Below are 24037 nucleotides of genomic sequence, written 5' to 3'. Positions count from 1 at the left end.
CGAACCATGAGGCATTATTTTTGCAGACTAAACATCCTGTGACGCCATACTTCTACATTCTGCCCAAAGTGCATACATCCCAAAGACCACAGTCCTGCCAAGTGTCACGCATCCCGCGTGACGCCAAGCATTTCAGTGTGGTGTTCCCGCATCACCGCACTGAAATGCATTGTCACGCATTTTGCCCCTGACTGGCACTCTGCTGACAATGCTGAAACTGGCTGCCTATGACTACCTGGGCCGGGTCGCAGCAGACTTCACTTGCGGGCCGGCTGGCTGGCGCAGACTAGATTTTAAAATGAAAGCTATAATGTATTGGGTCGCGCCCTCCAGGGGGCTCAGCTGCGCAGGCGGCATATTCAACATTCACAGAGTCAGCTGAGCTGCTGTTTAGACTCACTCAGCTAGGGTTGGCTGCGGCGGCATCACGTTACGTGCCGTCACGTGACTGTCGATTTTCCAACAGGATGTCACTAGTAGTAAGGCGGCAATTTAACACGGGCAGTAATGTTTCTTACAGCCTGTGTGCCGTCAGTAGTTTGCTGCCCCATCATCACGAGGGACAGGGAGAGCACTCAGCAGAGGTCGGACAGTCACCTGTGCAGAGGGAAGATCTGTAGAAATCTGAGGGCCTCCACAATGCGGCCCGTGCTGAAAGAAGAGATCATCACCCTCGTCCCATCGCAACTCAGGTCTGACAATTCATGTTGCTTTCTGATTTAACACATTCATAATAATTTAGCTTTAGCAACCTGCCTGACCCTGCAAGTTAAGTAGAACTGCGCGCTGGTGCCGCCGCGGGTTGGGCTCAGCTGACCTAACTGACATTATGTTTTGTCAAGCAGAGAGGCAGTTATTGTAACAAGTACAATTATCATGGAAGTGGGCATCCTATAAATGACAAAGCTAGAAGAGTGTCTCATCTCAGTGGAAATGTACACACTTACAACTTAGGAACACGAGGTGGAAACCGTATATGATTGTTTTACCTTATTGCATTAGCACCCGATTATGCCTGAGACTGAGTGATGGTTTAATCTCCTAGTTACACTTGCTACGCTAAACTATAAAATTAGCTTTTTGACTAGCATGCAGTCATGAATGATCAATGAAATCTGAGCAGCTGCAGTGCCTGTCTGCCCTCTGTTACTGAGAACTGCAGTCACGCAGTCTCCGGTTAGTGCACTTCCAATTCTGGTGTTTTGCAACAGTTTTAAGATCTGCTTAGAATTTCTTGTTGCTCAAATTAGTGTAATTTTGAATATGTATGTTTCCGTCATCTACATTGCTTGATTTTGCTCGTGAGAAAGTGTCACTCATAGTCGTTCAAATGTCACTCATAATTTGACTGAAAATATGAAAATGTCACACACAGCAATTTGAAACCTTGGCAGCTATGAGACCACCTTTGGGTAGACCGAATATTTCAGGTCAAGGATCAGTTCTTGAGCCTCTGTCCACTTTCGTGGACCATTTTTTGAGGCCCATTGTGCAGAAAAGTCCCACGTATCTACAAGATACAAAGGACATGTTGCGGGTGATACCTGATATTGAATTTGATCCCGAAAGAGACTTTTTAGTCTCTTTCGATGTAGAATCCTTGTACAACTCCATCCCCCAGGATGAGACTCTAGAGACCATTGCATCCATCCTGGGGTAAACGGAGTTGAACACCATCACACCAGTTTACTTTATCATGTCGCTTGCCAGGCTAGCCATGAAATATATTTTTTGTTCGTTTTGAAGAGACCATCTACCTTCAGATATCAGGGTCTAGCATGGGAAGCGTTGTTGCGCAGAGCCTGGCGAACCTCTACGTGCATGCGTTTGAACAACAATTTGTGTTGACACCTACAAATCCATTCTTCACGTCCATCCGCTGGTAGAAGCATTACATTGATGACGTTCTGGTGGTTTGGAGGGGAGATCGGGAGTCGATCTTAGAGTTTCATTAATGTCTCAACGCAAGAAACCAATTTTTGAGGTTCACAGTGGAGATCAATAAAGAGAGACTGACTTTTTTGGATTCATCCATCTATGTCACTCCTTCAGGGTTTCAGAGTGAATTATATCGAAAGGCCATGGCTAGAAACTCCTTATTGCAGTATGAGAACCAACATCCGAAGGCTCTCCGGCACAATTTGCCCTATGGGCAATTTCTCCTTATTCAGTGGAATTGCTCCACCGAGAAGACCTTTCAAAACCATGCCAAGGGTCTGTCTCAACAACTGTTAGCAAGACATTATCCATACACACTGATTAGGCGTTCGCTCAAACGGGCTAAGAATAATCATCTTGAAGCCCTGCTTGAGCCTCCTGTTTCCAAACCTCCTTTGGATTATTCTAAGCGATCATGTAATATACGTGACCGCCTGGTACACACTCGGCCCAAGTAGACACCTAAAAGACTGATAGGGACCCTATGGGAGTTACCTGCAGTCGTGGGACACCACCCCTGTGGGAGTTGTTCTATCTGTCTCCAGACCAAGCAATCCACCTCAATAGATATAGGCACTAATCGACCATGGGATCAGGTTCACTTCACGAAATGCAATAGTGCCCAACTTATATATCTGTTGACTAGCCCCTGCTCCACTAGATATGTCGGAATGACAACACGCAAAGTGCGCACACAAATGTTGGAACACAAGAGTTTTCTGAGATGCAAAAAGACTGTGACAAGACTCACTAAACACTTTGTGGATATGAACCATGTAGAAGAAGACTTCCAGTGGACGGTAGTAGAGAAACCATTCATACCATCACATATTAGCGATATTTCCAAATATCTATTTACGAAAGAGCAGAAATGGATATTCAGGCTCCGCAGTGACACAATAGGCCTGAATGATGATATACCTTGGACTAGCCTATAAAATATGGTAACTTTTGAGATAAATATTGAGTCCTTCTAGGTATTACATCATAGAGTCCATCTGTAACTATATTCATGATTATAGACACCATCAGCTTTGTTAGTAAACCAAGGACTTTATGTCCCCATGAGACATTGAGGTGAACATCGGTGTAGCGCACGACATACGAGAGGCTTAAGACAGTATACAGTATTCTACACGGATGGATTTCTTTTGAGAATTAGCATGAGGGGGGAAGAGGAGAGCTAAGGGATCTGCCTATGTACGAAAGACAATAGTCAAAATGAGTGGTAACTATAAAATCCTTATAAGTGTTTCTTTTTCATAACATCCAATTATAGGTTGGCTCAATAGAATAGTTTACAATTTTTAACATTCATGCATCCCATTAATTGGTTTGATACAACTTCGAGCAGAACTGAGAAAGTGTCCTCTGCACTCATTCCATACATCACCTTCCAACATCAGGGTTGGTCTGTGAATATGGGGTATCAGATCCCAATTGTCAACAGGCATATAGAAGTGCTTTGAATGAGTACTGTGCTATTTTGAGATGATCTCTAAACATTTGGAATTGTATTTTTCTGCATCCATTTCTCTTCTATAAGGCTTGAATGAAGGCTTGAGATACATTTTGACTCGAACTTGGAATGAGCCGATAAAGGTTTGCCGAAAAAGTTTTGCCGATTCCTAGATGAACTACAAACGTCACTTCGATGACGTCATCTTGTAGTGCAGAGTCCGCTCGCGAGCACTCAAGAGAGAGCTCGAGCGAAGTCGATACAAACTAGGAAAGATGAGATGCTGGGCGTTTTTCCTTCTCTCATGGTCGTCGGATCTAGCGGTAACTGAAGTATAAATGTTTTTGAAGTGTCTACAGAAACAGTGACAACTCAGGTTTCTGTCGAGTTGAACGGTTGGCGGCCAGGGGGCGTGTCACGCCAGGATCCTTTCCCAGCCCACTAGATGACCATTAAATATGCCGCACCAGTACCGTACGTTGCCTCCCCCTAGTCTCAGGATCCGACAGAGGCAACGACGAACAGGTAGGCGGCTAGCTTTTGTATTCAGCTCTTGCATTTAGTTCCTCTTTTTAGCCAGGTGTACATTGAAAGACCCTTTTTGACATCTTAGCTTTAAAATGAATATGAGTAGTAATCTCTACAAGAGCGTGGGAGCCGGCTGGTAGCTGGTTTTATTTCAACATTTAGCTTGGTTTGCTATTAGATAATTATTTGCCAGCTCAGCTTTGAAATTAATAGGAGGGGCAGCATCTGTAAGAGAGTGGCAGTCTTTCTGAGGAATTTGGACAAGCCCATATATTGCAGTAAGAGCCATTCCCTGTTCAAAGCAGGTTTGGTCAAATGTACTACAGATGGCTGTTGTTTTTAATCCACACTGAAGGTGAAGGCTGTTCAATATAGAGAAACACATAAGGCAACGGATGTATAGATCTACATGCACGTCCATTGATTGGTCTTTATAACAATTTCTAATGTTATGTTCAATACTGTGAGTAATCTAATTGTGAGTGTGGATGGGGTGGAGTAAGTTTTGGATAAGTCGTGACGGTTTTTTATTGGCCCACTGAGTAGAATTGACAAAAGAAGGGCCCTTTGAACAGAGTATGAGAATGAATGAATAGTTCTAGTTCTCCCATATTACTCTATGGTTTCCCTCTGCTTTACCTTCACAGAGCGGGCCTTCTATTCCTGAGCATGGTCCAGGTGAGGTGAGGTCCAGTCCCCTGTCAAGTTGGGTGAGCACTCATAATTGTTTTGTATGGATACTATTTCTTACGAATAAGTAATTAAGAGAGCATTATTTCGAGTAACATGATGTACGTTTCATTTTCTTTAGATGATAGCTGCATCCCTTGAGGTGGAGGAGCAGTAAAAATAGTTTGTATGGTTACCAACCTTCTACCTCTTTTTTCTCTTTCTATATAAGTTTTCATGGTATATTATACCCACTAGGTTTTCACAGTAACAAAGTTGTAGAGCAGAGACCCTGGAGAAAGCTGAGGGATTTGGCTCCCTATAGGCTGAAACATGTTGGCCTTTCATTTGCAGTTCTTTGTTTAGACTGCCCCTTGCACTGTTCTGTTTTTAATTAGGGGGTGAGTCGGTTTGTAAATAAATGTTTTCTTGCTTTCTGCCTCATCACCATATTTTAATCACCACTTCTTTGTGTTTTGCACTGCACTGAATTATCTTGCGATTTACTATCAAGCAACATATTCTCTGGCTTTAGTGATTATGGGTCTGATCCAATCCAGCTGATTTGTATCGAGATGGTGATAAGTCTTGATGACCAGGAGACATGCTATCCCGTTAGATGGATGACCAAATGAGAATATTGATCACAGCGACAGATTGATGGGAATCCATTGAGTTGCTTTTGGATCTCACTATTAGTCACTTTATTATTTTTTGCTCTCCTTTTTCTTTTTCTTTCTTTATTAATTGCTTGGAAGTTGTGGGCTTTCAGGTAACCCATGCTTTGATCCCTCTGTGAGGAGTTATAGACCCTTGGCTATAGTGTTGGCCACTAGACCCCCACTTCTTTTTGTAGCACCAACAGCAACCTCTGTACGAAGCTGTGGATTGTGTCACTGAGAAGTTTTCTCATATTTGGCCAGAAACCTGCTAGTAAGGCCTTGAACGAGGTACTGCACTATTACGCAACACTGAGCTATCAATCATACAGTACAACAACGCTAAAGGCAACAACAATCAGGTACAGAGAAGAGATAAAGGCAGTAATAGTCGAGTGCAAAGAAGCGTTAAAAGCAGAAAACATTTCTAACCCAAAGAAACACTAATGCAGAATAACACAAATATGATACAAAGAGGATAGAAGAGTGAAGAGCCCATGCAAGAACCAAAACCGCTATTCACGCTAAAGAAGACGACAGTGCCTCACAGCCACAGAGCTAATGCTTGACGAAGGTACCAGTGCAAGCGGGCAGCAGAGTTCCGCTCTCGGCTGCATAAAGTTCCATAGGTTATGATGCGGCTGCCTTTCTTAAACCACCCCCCCTCTTTGATACTGCCAAAAAGCTAAATATTGGTGACAGATGGACTGCCTGGATTGAAAAGGTTGACAATTTCATGGATGCACTGGAAGCAACAGAAAAAAAAATATTGTCAAATACCTCAAATATCTTGCAGTTGAAGGGATAAAAGAGGTAATAAAGAAACTGCTGCAAACTGATCAAGTCACAGACCATCAAATCAAAGAAGCATTAAATCTCAAGTTCAATCCAATGGCAAATGTTGATTACAAATATATATTTTCAGTCAAGAATGACAGAAAGCTGGTGAAACAATCAACAAATTTGTTGAGAGACTTGATTCGCTCATCAAACACTGTAAGTTCAATGAATTCAATGATGAAGAAGCTATACATCTCCGAGGTATTGACAGATGTCTGTCAGATTCCTTCAGACAATAAATGCTGAGAGAAACCTTTAGTCTGGAGCAAATTCTCATGGCTGCCAGAACAGAGGAACATGCTGATCGACAAGCTGCTGAGATGGAGACCGGAGCTGCCCAGAGTGAGTCAGTCATGAACATGAAAAGTAAGCAGAAAGCCAAAGCTGAACGACACAAATTGTTGTCTTCAAAGGAAAAGAAATTGTGCTTTAGATGTGGATTTTTATTTCCATACAAAGGTAAATGTCCCGCCATTGGACAAGTATGCAAAGGCAGTGGAAATGAGAACCATTTTGAAACAATTTGCAAGGCAAAGGAAAAGTTAAGTGTGTCATGAGAGGAAAACAAAATGGACGCCTGAGCGTTCCAGAAGCAACATTCACCACATGGCCATAAGGCCAAGTGGCAACATCAGCTGAGGGAAATCAACACTAAACGAAGTTGATCGTTGTCTAAGTCCAAGAGTTCTTCAGTTAGATTGCCAAGTGACAGTTAAGAAGATGGAGGTGCGATGTTGATGTTTACTTCAGTAAAAACGTGCTTGTCAGACTGGCCGCATGCAAAGAAGAATATGAGTCCAAAAAAAGTTGATGAAATAAATCACAACAGTCATTCAAACATCGTCCAAAAATTACATTAAGATTGAGGCTCCCGGTTTTCCGTTTAAACAGTTTTTTACTTATAAATGCAGACAGAAAACATTTTTCTCTTCGTCTGTATTTATAAATATAAACAGAATAATACTGACAAAGTGCTTCATCTCAGGGTTGCCTGATCTGATGCATAGAGGAATGCAAGCTACTCTCTGCACATGAAACGCGCCGACTCTTAGCACTGCATTTGGTACCCCCGTATCACTTCTGGGAGGAGGCGGAATTAGAGCCAAATTTCCGGGGGGGGGGGGCTAATTCTACAAGCCGAAGGGATGAAAAAAACAACAAAGCCTCGTTAAAAGTGAATGGTCTTTTAAAGACCTGTGAAGTACTCGGGTGCGGCTGACAGCACAAAAATTGTGTGTGTGCCCGGGAAGCTGTTTCAGCCCGGGCTGACACACATTACGAGGGAGGGGGGGACTGATCCTGTTGAGCCCAATGGGCATTGCGCGCCTCGTAGACATACGCGGAGCAACAAATGGCGATCGTTAATACAGTCAAATTTTCCTAATTTACTTTGTGTTTTTCTGTAAGTCACCAAACAGTCATTTCCAAAGGATTCCTCTAACCAGCACGGCAGTCGGAATTGTTACTTTGACTTTAAACTAATGTACGTATCGAATTTCCCTTACAGTCCAATGAAAGAAGATATTGACAGAAATTATTTGTTAAGTGTCAGAAAGGGAGAGTGAAAGTGGTTTATACTGATACTTAGCTGTCAACTAGCGGCATAGAATGTCAGTAGTTCTACTTCCCGTGATACCACATTGGCCAACAAATCCCAGCATGCCTTGTCCGTTGACTGGAAAAACAAAACATGACTACTGATTCTATTGTTCTGTTGTAACGGCTTCCTGCCGAGGATTAATTGCTGCAGTAAAAGACCCCAGCTTCACGTCCCATTGACATAATTCATGCAAGTTATACAAAAGCATCTCTCTACTCTAAAGATGTACAAAGAATGAGGTGCCTAGATTTTGGGACGCAAAAATCTGAACAGGTCAAACATAGATGTAGGACTAAAGCCTTTGGTGTTAGCTTTATGTCTGGCCTTTCCAGATATTTGCATAACGTTTTAAGTCTTAATTCTCATTTACTCTAATCTGCACCCCACACTCTGACCTTTTCACACAATCTCTTTTCTCAACTTTACAATTCAAGCTCACGTGTACTCCCCTACTCCACCCTGGCGCGTACTGTACACTCACCCACCAAATCCACTCTCAGCCTTACACCCCACTTCTCCTTGCGTTCCCCCACTTCACTCATTCACAGCTGGCACAAACATGGTCTCACAGCTTCTAGTCACAGCAAAGAGTCCTAGGACTATATGGCATGGAGTATGACGGGCAGTGTCAGCTACTGGCATACTTAAACAATGTGAAGAACTGACTCTGTCGGGCAGTGTGAGATGCCGTCACTGATAGACGGCATGAGGGACTGGAATTGGGGAGCATGTGAGGATCTCCCCAAGTGGGGGTAAAGTGTGTAGTTGCAAGTGATGGGCAGATTAAGAAGCTGCCACAATGAACATTGAGAGAAAGAGGCAGTGGGGTTCAGAATAGTAAAGTTACACTGGTGAACAGTGTTAGAATGTGGCACTGTTGGGTAATGTGAAGAACTATGTTCTCTTTAAATTATTTTGGCAAAGTTTTCAGATGAATATATTGTGTTTTCTTAATTTGATGTATATATAAATATATCTAAACCTATTTCAACTGAGTGCAAGTGTGCAGTGCCTATTTAAATAAATGTCGAAAAATACTGGCTGCAACGTCTTTTTTTGCTTGTGACAAAAATAAACGTGAATAAATACAGATAAAATGACCAAAAAATAAATATGGATAAATGCATACGGAAAAGTCAAAAAAATAAATACCATAAAACCGGGAGCCCTAATTAAGATTAAACAAGTGATCCATACCTTTTGTTATTGACAGTGGTGCATCAATAAACATTATGCTGAGGAGAAACGCAATGAACTGTCTTGAATGTCCTGTCTCAAACCATCGAAGACTAAAGTGTATACATGGGTCATCATCGCCATTAAACAGTCAAGGTTCATTTATAGCAATTATGAAACTCAAAAAGACAAAAGTACAAGCTCCCATTCATATATTACTAGGTACTGCATCAAGTGCCTGTGTGGAGCTCACCTGGTGTTTCCGCAGAGGTGAGGTGGACAAACAAATGCTGGATCCCAACTTCCCTCACCCACCAAATCAGCCCAACAGTCAAAGCCAAATAGGTGAAAGTGGGGAAGAGGGGAAAACACAACAAGGAAAGGGAGAAGGAGTTGAACATGGTGGCAAAATATTCTTATTGGGTTGATTGCAGATTCATCCTATGTGAAAATAGCATACGGTAAGTAACATTCATGCATACAGAGGAAGGTCATATTAATAATAACGTGAAGTATATTTAGGAGTGATATACCTGATGAACATTCCTCTTCCAATTCAATTGAAGATATAGATCTGCAGGAATTAACTTAGAACTGTTGTGTCTACAAGAATAAAAGGCACTCAGCATTAATGTTAGGGCTGCAGAACCTCGTATTCAATTTAGGAAAAGAGTGAACAGTACTAACTTTAACAAAGCCAAACATATATATCCACAAGACCCAAAAATATATCTATCCTGAGACTACTAGGAAAAAAACAAAAAACATATTTTCCTAGACATGATAAAATAGGAGAAACGCCACACAAAAAAAGATGCTGGGCCAGATTAGAATAGGCTATCCTTAGAGTTGAGGAAAATAACCTATTACAACTTTCTTATTTTCCAGCATAAGAGAAGATGCAGAAAAAACAAAGAAGAGGCTCAAAACTACACTGTATGGATTGCAGGAAATCAGATAAGTTGATTTTTTTTATAGCAACACTATTTCTCAATCCTACCGTAAGTCAAGAGGCTAGGATTCTTTAAATAAATTCTTCTCCTTTCTCTCCTTACAGGTTTGGCAAAGCAAAAGTAGTTTTGGGAGCGCTGTCCAGGAGAAGCGCAAATGAGCCAGGAGCAGTCAGCGAAGCAACGCCAAGAACAGCTGACACCCCAGAAAGAAGACTATGACCTGGAAGAGAAGACTTCTCCCGTCGGAGCAAGAACGCTCTGGAGACATCTCCTTAACCCAACGGCGTACAACAGCGAGAAAACAGGTAAGTGCAGCAAAACTGGACTGCGGGTAAGGCTCTGCGGAAATCTGTGATGGAACGCAAAGTGCGCTCCATTTACAGACCGCCCCCTTTATCGGCATTAGCCACCACCCTGCCTGCTGACGTCCGTTGGCGAGCAGGGCACTTATAACAGTCTGGTTACACATTTTCAATACTGCTGCTGATATGGGACTGATATCTGTAAACTAGAATATGAAAGCTCATCACGAAATAGTAAGTCATTGTTTCATGGATTAGGAAAACTTAAGACCATAAAATTGCAATGCATATCAATGAGAATGTTTGTCCTATTGCTCAAAAACAAAAACAAATTGCATTTCAACTACAAGAAGCTGTTGAGGAAGAGCTTGGGACATTACTAAAGCATGATATCATGGAACGATCCACTGGTCCAATTCCGTGGATTTTGCCCATAGTAATCTTGTACAAAAGGACAATGGAGGAGGAGCTGTACGCATCTGTGTTGATATGCATCAAGCTAACAAGGCAATTGAAACAAAATTACATCCTGACATGATCAATCAATCAATCAATCAATCAATGCATTTATATAGCGCACTACTCACACAGAGGGTCTCAAGGCGCTAGGGGAGGGGGGTCCGCTACTGCTCGAACAGCCAGGTCTTGAGTTGCTTCCTGAAGACGAGGTGGTCCTGGGTCAGGCGGAGGTGGGTCGGGAGGGAGTTCCATGTCTTGGCGGCGAGGTAGGAGAAGGACCGTCCCCCTGTGGTGGCTCTTCGGATGCGGGGGACGGCGGCGAGGGCGTGGCTGGTCGATCGAAGCTGGCGTTTGGGAGCGTAGAAGTTGAGGCGGCTGTTGAGGTATCCTGGGCCTTGGTTGTGTAGGGCTTTGTGTGCGTGGGTGAGGAGTCGGAAGGTGATTCTCTTGTTGACCGGGAGCCAGTGCAGGTCTCTCAGGTGTCCGGAGATGTGGCTGCGACGGGGGATGTCCAGGATGAGTCGTGCTGAGGTGTTCTGGATCCGCTGGAGTCTCTCCTAGAGTTTGGCGGTGGTTCCGGCGTAGAGGGAGTTGCCGTAGTCCAGACGGCTGGTGACGAGGGCCTGGGTGACCGTCTTCCTGGTCTTGGTGGGGATCCACCGGAAGATCTTACGTAGCATGCGCAGGATGTTGAAGCACGACGAGGAGACGGCGTTGACTTGTCTGGTCATGGAGAGGGAGGAGTCCAGGATGAAGCCCAGGTTGCGTGCGTGGTCTGTTGGTTTGGGTGCGCTGCCTAGGGCGGGAGGCCACCAGGAGTCGTCCCAGGCGGAGGGTGAGGATCCCAGGATGAGGACTTCCGTCTTGTCCGAGTTCAGCTTCAGGCGGCTGTTCTTCATCCATTCGGCTACCTCTTTCATCCCTTCATGAAGGTTGGCTCTGGCGGTGGTGGGGTCGTTGGTGAGGGAGAGAATCAGCTGGGTGTCGTCGGCGTAGGAGATGATGTTGAGGTTGTGCTGGATTGCGATGTCTGCGAGGGGGCTCATGTAGACGTTGAAGAGGGTTGGACTGAGCGAGGAGCCTTGAGGGACGCCGCAGATGACTTCGGTGGCTTCAGATCTGAACGGGGGGAGGCGTACTCTCTGTGTCCTTCCGGCGAGGAAGGAGATGATCCACTCCAGTGCCTTCTCCTGAATTCCGACGTTGCTGAGTCGCTGCACTAGTGTTCGGTAGCAGACAGTGTCGAAGGCCGCGGAGAGGTCTAGGAGGATGAGGGCTGCTGTTTCTCTGTTGTCGAGCAGTGCTCGGATGTCATCGGTGGCTGTGATCAGGGCGGTCTCGGTGCTGTGGTTGGCCCGGAAGCCAGACTGCGAGAGGTCGAGGGATCCGTTCGTCTCGAGGAAGGCGGCCAGCTGCTTGTTGACGGTCTTCTCGATGACTTTTGCAGGAAACGGGAGCAGCGAGATGGGGCGGTAGTTCTTGAGGTCGGTGGGGTCGGCTGATGGCTTCTTTAGTAGAGCGCTGAGTTCGGCGTGCTTCCAGCTCTCCAGGAAGGTAGCGGTGTCGAAGGAGGTGTTGATGATGTCCCGCAGGTGGGGTGCGATGACAGCGTCGGCCTTGTTGAAGACGTGGTGAGGGCAGGGGTCAGTAGGAGATCCGGAGTGGATGGAGTTCATCGTGCGGACGGTGTCTTCGGTGCTGATCGGGGTCCAGGAGCGGAGGGTGGTGGTGGGGGCCGGTGGGTTGGTCGTGGCGAGCGTCGGTTGAGTGCTGAAGCTGTTGTGTATGTCCGCGATCTTGTTGTGGAAGTAGGAGGCGAGGGAGTTGCAGAGGTCTTGCGAAGGGGTGATGTCGTTGTTTCCGGCATTGGGGTTGGAAAGCTCTTTAACGATGTTGAAGAGTTCCTTGCTGTTGTGTGCGTTGTTGTCCAGTCGTTCCTTGAATGCGGTTTTCTTGGTGGCGTGGATGAGTTGGTGGTGTTTTCGGGTGGCGAGCTTGAGGGCAGTCATGTTGTCCGGTGTTGGGTCTCTGCGCCAGGTTCTCTCGAGGGCTCAGCAGTTCTTCTTGGAGCTCTTGAGTTCGTCGGTGAACCATGGGGCTTTCTTGCTACCGGGTCTGCTAGGCGGGGTCTTCAGAGGGGCGAGGTCGTCTGCGCAGTTGCTGATCAACTTCGCGAGGTTGGTGGCCGCCTGGCTTGGGTTCGTTGCGCTGGTGGGAGGGTTCATGCTCAGGGAGGTCGCGAGCTGGTCAGCTGTGATCTTGTTCCAGCTTCTGCGTGCAACCTGTTGCTGGTGGTGGTGGATCGTGGTCCTTCTGAAGCTGAAGTGGACGCAGATGTGGTCCGTCCAGTGGAGTCCAGTGGCGTGGCTGAAGGCGATGTCCTTGTTGGATGAGAACACGGGGTCGAGTGTGTGTCCGGCGTAGTGGGTGGGGGTGGTCACCAGCTGCTTGAGACCGAGGTTGGCGAGGTTGTCCAGCAGGGTGGTGGTGTTGCGGTCGTTGTTGTTCTCCAGGTGGAAGTTGAGGTCCCCGAGGAGGATGTAGTCAGCGGAGAGGAGGGCGTGCGGGCTGATGAAGTCGGCGATGTCTTCGCTGAATTGTGTGCGTGGTCCCGGGGGTCTGTAGATGAGGGTGCCTCTGAGGGTGGTCTTGGGGTTGATGTGGACCTGGAAGTGCAGGTGCTCGGCGGGTGGGAGGGTGTCGTCGGTGTTGGTCGTGATGCGGATGGTGTTCCTGTGGATGATGGCAATGCCTCCTCCGGTCTGGTTGATGCGGTCCCTTCGGATGATCTTGTAGCCGTCTGGGATGGCGATGGCGATGTCGGGCGCTGAAGAGGCGTTCATCCAGGTTTCCGTGAGGAAGGCGACGTCTGGTGAAGTTGTGTCGAGCAGGTTCCAGAGCTCGACGGCGTGTCTGTGGACGGAGCGGGTGTTGAGCAGGATGCATTTCAGGTGGCTGCTGCTGTTGCTCGGCTTGGTCTTGGTCAGTGCTTGAGTAGTGCAGGTCCGGATGCAGGTGAACTTGCAGGAGTTGCAGCAGAAGGGTCCGTGGGTGCGTCTCGGGGTGGCTCGGTAGCATCCCGGGATTCGGCCGATGTTGAGTGCGTTGAGGGTGGCGGCGTCGTATGTCCGGCGGGTGGGCTGGGGTCTGCGAGGGCCAGGGGTCCTGGCACTGGGCGCGGTCCAGGCCCGGACGGGCGCAGACGGGCTTACCTTTGGCGCACCTTCGGCGCTCAGTCGGCGCTCCCGCTGCGCGCGTCCGCACAGCTAAATAGTGCCAAATTCTTCCTTCACCTTGATCTGAACAAAGAATATCATCGAAGAAAATTGCAGGTACACAACCACCTTTTCTACCCATATTGGTTTGCTCAGATATAAACAATTACGTTTCAGTATGTCATCAGCTGAAGAACTTATTCAAGATGCCATTCGACGTATCATACCACCTGTCATGAATGCCTTCAATTACAGTAATGATGTATTGGTTTTCGGAGCTGCACAAAAGGAACATGATAAAGCTCTTACATAAGTATGTTGTTAACTTGCTGAAGCAAGTTAAAGTTTGAATACTGAGAAACATGAGTTTCACAAAACAAAACTCACATTCTTTGGCCATATTTTTTCTGATGGGGTATGTCGCCGGATATATAATTCACAGGGAGAGGGACAGAGAGCAGTAAAAGGAGGTCCAGTACCCGTGCTCCCAAGAACACATATCAAACACACTAAGGGGTAACTGTTCCTATGAAGGTACACCGGCCTACTAGGCTACGGGTAGTGTTTACAGAAGAGAAGAAAAGTACCTTATCTATGATAGATAATTCTCAGTGTTGGAAATGGCCCTTTTTGCAGGGTTATCCCAAACCCTTTTGCTTCTTCCTCCTATTTTTTTCTGACTTGTTTGTGTTGGTTTTAGAACTCTGGGCACTTTACCACTGCTAATCAGTGCTAAAGTGCATATGCTCTCTGTGTAAATTGTGTTATGGATTGATGTTTCCATGATTGGGTATTTGATTAACTTGTTAGTCCCTAGTAAAGTGCACTGAGTGTGCCAGGGCCTGTAAATCAAATGCTACTAGTGGGCCTGCAGCACTGATTGTGCCACCCATGTGAGTAGCCCTAAATAATTAACCCAGACCTGCCATTGCGGAGCCTGCGCCAGTTTGTGACTGCCATGTCGACCTGGCCAGTGCACACACTTGCCAGTCCCTAAAGCTTCCCTTTTCTACATGGTAGTTACCCCTAAGGTATGCCCAAGGTACCCCTGTGGGCAGGGTGTGGTGTATGTGAAAGGTAGGACATACCCTGGTGTGTGTGACATGTCCTGATAGTGAATTACAGTCTATTTCGTTTTTCACTGTTGCATGGCTACCTGTTCCCCATAGGACAGAATTGGAAGTTTGTTTATTACATCTTATTAACATACTGGCCCTGGGAACTAGGTAGGAAAATACAATGTAGTATGCCTGAACTCAGAATCTAACGATGCATCTTTTAGTAAAGGTGATTTTTACATTCTGTGTTTGAAAATACCACTTTTAGAAAGAAGGTATTTTCTTGCTCATCCTCTGGAATGTGGATTGCCTGTCTGGGTTTTGGACGACAGATGGCTAGGAAGTAAGGGTGGCTCCCGATAGTCTAGGTAGGTCAGGAAAGGGCTGAATAGACCTGGGCTGCGATGGGGAAAGAGGGAGGAGATTTACTAGCACCTCAAAGGGCCTGGTCTGCCTCTGACAATGCCGTCTCCACCACCTGTGGGAAATCCCAATAGGGAAGGCAGAACTGGTTGTGGCTGGCCATAGATACCCTCTGCCTAGAGGATTAAAGGATTTTTTAATACAAATGCTGGGGCCCAGACCCCTGAACTTTAGAACTCTTTTGGATCAAGAAGACTGCCAACAAGAAGAGCTGGAGAAGCTGTGATGAGGGACTATCACTTTGCTGTGTGCTTTGCTGTGTTGGCCTGCAGTGGCTGCTTCTGTCTTGGGCAGTGAAAGGACTGGACTCAACTTTCTGCACTCTACTTTGTGAGTTTCTCCAAGGGCTTGAGGTAGAGCTTGCCCCCTGTTCAAAAGTCTCAGGAACAGCAAAGACTTCAAGCTCTTCTGCCTTCAGCATTGGGGACTGTGTGTTTTGTACTGCAACAGAAGAAAAGCAACCCGATGACATCTACGACGCCGCTGCCGACTCCATGTCTAGAAAGCACCGCAAAGGGCACTGCCGCAATGCCGCACCGTGACCCTGGTCTCACCGACGGCATCTGCTGATGCCGTCACCGAGCCGCTGCTTGCACCATAACCTGTGGGCATTGCATTCCACACCGCGACGATGCCTTGGCACCGTAGACGTCACCCAGCGCAACGCCACACTGTGACCCTGGTCTCACCGACGATGCCTGTTGATGCTGCCACCGAGCCACTGCTCACACCGCGACTTGTGGGCACCGCACTCCGCATCGCCTCGATTCATGACGATGCCTTGGTATCCCGGACGATGCTGTTACATGCCAAAATCGACGCCACTTCTTGCACCGTGATTCAAGGGCAGCGCTTGTAAAGTTACACGACGCATCACCCTCACCTGCACAGCAGCCTTGGTCTACCGACGCTGGCACCATTGATTCATGTTCGTCAGCCGACGATAGCGCTGCAGCAATGACAATGCCACTGCTTGCACCGTGGCCTGCCAGCACCGTGATGAGCACCACTTTCATCTTGCACCGCGACCCTGGTCTCACCAACGATGCAATCTGATGCCGCCACTGGGTGGCTGCTCGCACCGCGACCTGAGGGCACAGCACGCACCATAGCTACACTTCGCACCACAGCACCCAACGCCTGCCGACGCCAGCACTCCTGACTCCATCAGAGAGGAGATCGACCTGCAATGCATGTGACTTCGAGGGCCCCGACGACTCCTGCACCGACCTCCGGAACCGGTGCCTGTGGACGCCGTATTTTCGGAAGCTCAACAAGAGGTCGCCAACGCTCTGCATTTCTAAAAGGTACTGTTTGAGGGTCTTCCCAACACCATAGCTGGGTTATTTTAGGAGTGTAACTCCCTTATCCTGACTAGAGTGGTGGTTTCTGCCGGACTTTGGCACATGCCCTAGCCTGCCAAAAATCACATTTATAACACTCAGGTTGAATATAGTAGAAAGTGGGGAAATTCCTCAAATTTGAAGAGTAGCCCTCACACACCCATTAAGGTGTCATGCTTCGACTTAGGGCGAAGATCTTTTAAAAGGAAAACTTCATAGTGGTGAGTCCAGGTGTGTGGGGTAAGTGCAAGGGTGAGTTAAAAATATTGTGAAGGTACCCCAAAAGGTAATTTATTCTTGGGTCCCTCCGGTATGGTTAAAAGCAGGGAACTGTAGACCTTCCACCAATGAGGAGGTTAGGTTTGGTTCTCAGGAAGTTAGTAGTGATAAAGGTCATAGGGTCGACATGTTTCACGCCCTTGTGGTCCAAATCGGATCCTTGGAGTTTCTCAGGACTGAAAAGAGAAAAGTTAGATATGCAAAAAGAAATACGAGTCACTGATATATGGATATCCTGTTAGACAAACCTTAGTCAAGCTTGTGGTGGTGTTATAATGGAACAGTATTCAACAAACACCTCAAAGAAAATATCCGGTGGCAGCAGACGTGGGTAGGTGACGCAGCTTCACACCATCGAGGGTCACTGTAATCCTCAAGTACTCCTGCTCTCCTGCATAGAGGCCTCCCTCTCCATCTACTGGGGTTGGAAAGAGGAGTTGTTATGTATATATATATATATATATATATATATATATATATCAATGCTCCTTTGTTGCCCAACAATGAAAAAGCACACGAGCAGCAGCGCTGAAGGTACAAGCCCTTTAATAGGTATGGACCACAATCGGCATACAGATCTCCTTCACAGCCTTTCCGCTATAATGGCCTGACGCGTTTCAAAGTTCAAAGACTTCTTCCTCAGAGGCATAGCGGTAGGAAAGTGCGCTTGCTGGACACAAACTCCCTTTGAATAGTTCTTAATTGCACGCACCTGGATGGTCGAAAATTATGCAAAGTCTTATGGAAGTTGTAGTGCCAGAAAGAATCAATCCGCTAATGGATGCACACAATATGCTGCTGAAAACATTCCAAAGCCCCCAGATGGGCCTCTGTGTGCCGGTCTGTCCTCATCCTGCTCCACTGCCCCACATTACCGGCCTGCCAATTGTCCAAGCTTCGTGGCCCCCTGGTTTCCCGGGGTGGTGCTTTTTCGGCGGCAGGGCGCCGCGTGTAAATCAATGCTCCTTTGTTGCCCAACAATGAAAAAGCACACGAGCAGCAGCGCTGAAGGTACAAGCCCTTTAATAGGTATGGACCACAATCGGCATACAGATCTCCTTCACAGCCTTTCCGCTATAATGGCCTGACGCGTTTCAAAGTTCAAAGACTTCTTCCTCAGAGGCATAGCGGTAGGAAAGTGCGCTTGCTGGACACAAACTCCCTTTGAATAGTTCTTTCCTACCGCTATGCCTCTGAGGAAGAAGTCTTTGAACTTTGAAACGCGTCAGGCCATTATAGCGGAAAGGCTGTGAAGGAGATCTGTATGCCGATTGTGGTCCATACCTATTAAAGGGCTTTTACCTTCAGCGCTGCTGCTCGTGTGCTTTTTCATTGTTGGGCAACAAAGGAGCATTGATATATATATATATATATATATATATATATATATATATATATATATACATAACAACTCCTCTATATGTTGTTGTGGAGCTCTGACCAAACACCCAGACCATGTCCTCTGATGCAGTGAAGAGAGAAGAGAAGCATCCATAACTTGTACATCTATATATATATATATTTATACTGAAAAAACAAATGTTACAGGGATGTTATAGTTAGGCTCACATTTCACTCGTCCAAACCCAGAGAAATTCAGCAGCTATAGTTACCTGAGCTAACTATAACTTACAGACCAGCAATCCACTGCTTTTCACCTCACATATTACATCACTCATGACATAGTTAGTGACATCACTCATGTCATCACTGATGACATCATCCAGTGGGTGGGAGTGTTTTCTAAAAGTGTATGCTTTTATATTTAGCTACTACAAAGTTAAATGAGTATGCTAGGTGTACTACTAATGAGTGATAGTACTTCTAAGATATTATATGTGTGTGACTGTGTGTATCCATGTGTGAGTGGGTGTCTTAGTGGCTATATGGGTGTGTGAGTGGGTGTATGGGTGTATAATTGGTTGACTGAGTGGCTGTGTAAATGGCTTTATTGGTGAGTGAGTGGGTGTGTCAAGGGCGGTATGGATAAGTGAGTGGCTGAGTGAGTGGCTATATGGGTGGGTGAGTGGGTGTGTGAGTGTCTGTATGGGTGAATGAGTGGGTGTTCCAATGACTCTATAAGTGAGTGACTGGATGTGTAAGTGGCTGTATGGATGAGTGAGGGGATGTTTAAGAGGATGTTTGGTTAAGTGAGTTGGCGTGTGAATGGCAGTATTTGAGAGTGAGTGGCTGTGCGAATACCTATATGGGTGACTGAGTGGGTATGTGAGTGGCTATATGGATGTGTGAATGGGTATGGAAGTGGGCATGTAAATGGCTGTATGGGTGAGTGAGTGGCTGTATTGAGAGGCTGTATGTATCAATGAGTGGGTGTGCAAGTGGTGTATAGGTGAATAAGTGGGTATGTGAGTAGCTGTATGGGTGAGTGTGTGGCTGTATGAGTGGCTGTATGGGTGAGTGGATGGTTGTGTGAGTGGCTGTATGAGTGAGTGGGTGTGTGAGGGACAATGGATGAGTGAGTAGTTGTATGGGTCTGTAAATGGGTATGTGAGAGGTTGTGTAGGTACATGAGAGTTTGTTTAGGGGTGTGAGTAGGTATGTAAGTGTCTCTATGGATGATGTCATCAGTGATGTCACTGACCATGTAATGAGTGATGTAATATGTGAAGTCATAAGCAGTGCATTGCAGGGCGTAAGTTACAATTAGCTCAGGTAACTATAACTGCTAAATTTCAATGGTTTTGAATGAGTAAAATGTGAGCCTAACTATAACGCCCCTGAAAACCTTTGTTTTTTTCCTGTGAATTTCTCAAGTTTTAAAAATATTCTACTTCTTAATTATAAAGTCCTGTAAATTTTGGTATGGTCAGTGAATTTCTCAGGTTTATAAAAATGTATTTTTTAACTGTAACCTGTAGAGGTTTAATTTCTGTGAAATTAGAATTGTGCCAGAATGAATCCTGCTCTGCATATTTATCTAAGAAGAGGCCACTGTTTTGTGCAACATCTCTACCCAACTGGAGTACTTTCTACGGACTAATTAGTATGTGCCACCCAGGTGGGTAATGGTTAGTACATCTCCTACACTATAGCTGTATAAAGAACACTGAGGAAATGTCTCCAGTTGCCTTTTGTGTCTGAAACGTTGCTAATGTGATTGCTGCTTGAGCTTCTTCAACCTGATAACTTTACAAGGTGGCACTGCAGAGAAAACACACATAAATGATGTATACTTTATAGAAGTAAGTGCTGCTTTGTTTATTGGTGATGCAATCGTATTCCTAGACATCAAGAACCTGTCTGCAAAATCGGTGGGGAAATCGCTCGGGAGGGCTTTTAGTAAGCGGTCCATCATCCTGGAAAAAGGGAGGGAAGACGTTGCATTCTGCTAATGTATATGGGTGGGACCAAGCATTTGTGGTTTTTAGGCAAGTTTTATACTTCTAGTTTTTAAAAGTTTGGAACATGATCTCTGGTCTCAGCAGCAATTGACAAGAAAGAACCCCCTCACCACAGACACTACATGAGATATTACAGATAACTTTTCGCTGTGGCAATGCAGAGAAAACACACTTACATGATTTGTACTTTACAGAAGTGATTCTTTTTTTTACAATAGGAGGGGACCCTATCCCTGGTGCTTAGCCATGTCACCTGGGTGGCCCTAGGGCACCCAGTATGCAATCGACTGCAGGGGAGCCTCAAGGCCCTAGCGGTCCCACCCGGCTCCCTTCCTCCTGCGGGAGCCGGCATTGCTCTGACAGTCAGAGGGATGCTGAAAGGCAGCTCCCTGTCTGTCAGAGCACAAGGGGAGGGAAGCCACGTGGCTCCCCTCCCTTTGGCCCGAGGGACCCCATCCTCTAGGGCCCAGCCACATAGACGTGGGTGCTCTGGCACCATCCAGGGCACCCAGTGTGGTTTGATGGGGACCGAGGAGGGAGCCTTAATCACCCGCAGTCCCAGCCAGCTCCCCGCCTCCTGCGGGAGGAGGCATTGCTCCCGCATGCAGGGAGATGCTAAGTGTGCAGCTCCCTGTGTGCAGGAGCAATCTTTCACCTGTTTCCCTGCCAGCATGACAGCAGGCAGGGAAACAGATGAAAACTCCGCTCACAGCAAGGGAGAGCAGTTTGACAGATCTTGCTTGCTCCAAGCAGTGTTATAGTTCGCTCTTGCTTGGTGTGAGCTGTTAGCTCCCACCACGTGAAAGCAACCTGCTATGTCCCGGGGGAAGGCACCCTGGGACATAAAAGTTGCCAGTCCTGGGGGTGCGGTCCCCATGGCCTTATTTGCTCAAGAAGGGGGGACACAAGTGCTCCTTTTTTTAGAATGCATGGTCAAGTCCCAAAGAGGTGGTGGTCCCCGGTGCATGCATGGCCCGAATGGGGGCCTGCGCGATCCCCCTCCCTGTTTTCAAAGTTATTTGACCCCAGGGAGTTGGTGGTCCTCAGGGCCCAAGCAGGCTCCACCCAGCCTCCCCATTACTCTTTATTTAGCCCCAGTAAGGTGGTGATCCCCGGGCCATAGTCAATCCCCTGGAGGCCCCCCTCCTCTAATTTAAATATAGCCCTGAGGAGGTAGTGGTCCCTGGGGCTCAGAAGAGCCATAGAAAGGGGATCTGTGTTCCTCTTTCCTGGTATACCACATACTTCCAGGACCTGGCCCACCCAGGGAGTGTATTATGAGCTAGCACCTTTGTGACAAAAACATTTTTAATGATTTTTTGCCCTGGTAGGCTTCCTAAGGGCCAGGGCTAGGGGGGTCAGGTTATTCCTACCCTGCCCCCTTTCTTTAGTTTTACGTTTCTTTGGCTGAGGCCAAGTCCCAAGATGGCTGCCAACACTACCTGATTGATGTATCAGCACCAATCAGATTTTAGCATGGGGCGGTCAGATCCTTGGAGGATTCCCGTCCCCAGTTATGTACATTTGTTTTTCCGTAATATATCCAAATCTACTGAATGGATTTACACCAATTCACAAAAGGTCGCTTTCTGGACCAAAAGCGACCTTTCTGCCAAATTCTGTGTAATTCTGTTCAAGAGTTCGGGCTTTAGTCGTGCATAAAATCTCCATGGCCTGCTCAGAGGGTCCCACAAGGACTCCTAAGGTCAAATAAGACATTTAAAAAAATTAATTTGGCTGGATTTGCATTGGATCCGCGAATGTGGCCAAAATATTTTCAAAAAACAAAGCGTGGGCTCCTATGCTTTGTTTAATTAGGCCCGGGGGCAATTATCAAAATACATGTGGGGGGCCATGCGGGCCCCTGCAGCCCCGGGGACCAACATCTCCCCAGGACTTTAGTTTTTAAATAAATGCGTGGGAGGCTCCTGCCCCCCACACAGCCCCGTGGACTGCCACCTCCCCAGGACTATTATGTTAAATGCGGGGGCCTTACTGCCCCCCGCAGCCCAGAGGATCACCACCTCCCGAGGCTAAATTGAAAAGATGCTTGGGGGGCTCAAGTCCCCCACACGGCCCTTGGGACCACCACCTCCCCAGGGCTCTAGTATTGTTGGAGGGGTGCGGCTCAACCCCCCCCTCCTGGAACCCTCCATGGCCTTGTTGAGGGCCCCCCCCCCCCCCTCAGAGCCAGCTCCAGCAATGTCCCGGGGTGCACACCCCCAGGATATTGCAGTTTGCTATGGATTGTCGGGAGCACTGATCCCGCCATGCCATAGCAAACTTTGCTTTGAGAATGCTCCTGGTTCCATGAAGCGAAGCAGAATTGCTTTTGGGCAGAGGGAGCTGCATGTTTGCAGATCCCTCTGCCCAAAAGCAATGCCGGCTCCTGCAGGAGGTGGGTCGCTGGCAGAGACTACGGGGGCCTTGAGAATCCCCCCGTGGTCCCCAGGATGTGGCCATGCCACGGGGATGGGGTCCCTGGGGCTATATCGGCCTCGGGAGGGAGACAACGCGGCCCCCTCCAAAAATGAAAAAGAAAATAGAGGCAGGCCCTGGGGTAGGGGCCCCCGGGCCCAAAACTGGCCCAGGGAAGAGGGGCCATGCAGCCCCTCTTCATTAAACAAAAGAAAAGGCCCGGCCCTGGTGGATGGGGTCCCCTGGGCAGAAATCGTCCTCAGGAGGGGGGCCGCGCGGACCCCTCCTGTTTTATTACAAAAAAACTAATAAAAAATGGGTCAGGCCCCGGGGGATGAAGTCCCCATGGCCCAAATGCATCATGGGACAGGGGCCACATAGCCCCCCTTCCTAGAACTAAATATAAAAATGAAAGCCGGCAACTCGCCGCGGCCCCGTCCCATTTCTTCACTACTCTGCAAATGCGCCTCCTGGCGCGCTCTTGGTTGGAGGATGAAGTCCCCTTCGTTGCTGAAGATCCTTAGGGGCCAACTAGCCACCTGTTACCTCCAGTAAGCCCCACACAGCTGGATTGCTGAGAGGTGGTTGGAGGCCACGCCCCTTTTCCCACCACTCTGCAAACGTGCCAAATGAGCCAAAACCAATTTTAATGATTTATAAATAATTTAAAAATGAATGGAAGAGTTTAAAGAAAAAATAATATTAGGGAAAATGAAAAATTACATTAAACCTGTGTGCAGATTAGGGTCTGGTGAGGGGTTCAGCGATAGTGATATTTAGGGATGAGGAGTGGTTTTTAGGGGTCAGGGTTGAGTGCAATCCTGGTGTAGAAAGGGGTTTTTAAGGTAAATTTTTTATTTATTTTTTTTAGTTTCCAAAACCTTTATTTATTCGTACAAGTGGTACACCGCTATTCAGCCAACAACCCGGAGGCAGGCAGCTTATCAACAAAAAAAAATCTTAACCTCGATACGCGGTTTTGCATCCGTACACTTGTACACAGCTTCAGTAATCAAATTTTATGAATAACAAAAACCAACTAGAAGCGTTTCACATAATAGATCGGTCCATCCTGGGTCTAATATAGATATCCATAATGACACTTTCGTCATGAATAACATGTCTGGAGGCCCCGGAAACCAAATACCACCCACGCAATTTCATCCCATTCTACCCTTTGTGTCTAATCACACAGCTCATGCCCAGTCTTGCAGACCCATTTACTTTCCCGCCATAATCCCACCCACTTGTACCGTACCCTATCCAGGGTCCGTATCCTGCACTCTGTACATTATATCCCAGTGCATCCTTCACGCATATCTCCATCTTCACACTTCCACATCTGCCCCATCCAAC

Source organism: Lissotriton vulgaris, chromosome 4_1, assembly GCF_964263255.1.
Source record: "Lissotriton vulgaris chromosome 4_1, aLisVul1.2, whole genome shotgun sequence".
Taxonomy (NCBI): Eukaryota; Metazoa; Chordata; class Amphibia; order Caudata; family Salamandridae; genus Lissotriton; species Lissotriton vulgaris.
This window is presented reverse-complemented; position numbering follows the sequence as displayed.